The sequence below is a fragment of the Penaeus monodon genome, chromosome 23 (genome assembly GCF_015228065.2).
Source record: "Penaeus monodon isolate SGIC_2016 chromosome 23, NSTDA_Pmon_1, whole genome shotgun sequence".
NCBI lineage: Eukaryota > Metazoa > Arthropoda > Malacostraca > Decapoda > Penaeidae > Penaeus > Penaeus monodon.
This window is the reverse complement of record NC_051408.1, coordinates 15070539-15070789: the sequence shown is the minus strand read 5'-3', so window position 1 is coordinate 15070789 and position 251 is coordinate 15070539.

Below are 251 nucleotides of genomic sequence, written 5' to 3'. Positions count from 1 at the left end.
AGCGTTAAGCAGCTGAAAAAAACCCAGACACTTGCAGAATCCTTCATTTAAAAATATTTTTTCTCGCTGTAGTGACAGCGCTATGGATGAACTGTGACTCATCCTGTATTATATGTAGGTGTATGATATTCTGTATATATGGTATATAAAGCCACCGACTGTATTATTAAGATGTATGTATTTAATTATTTATTCAAATAAAGTTATATTCACATGCGCAGCGTATGATAAACCAAGTGTTATTGCTAGAT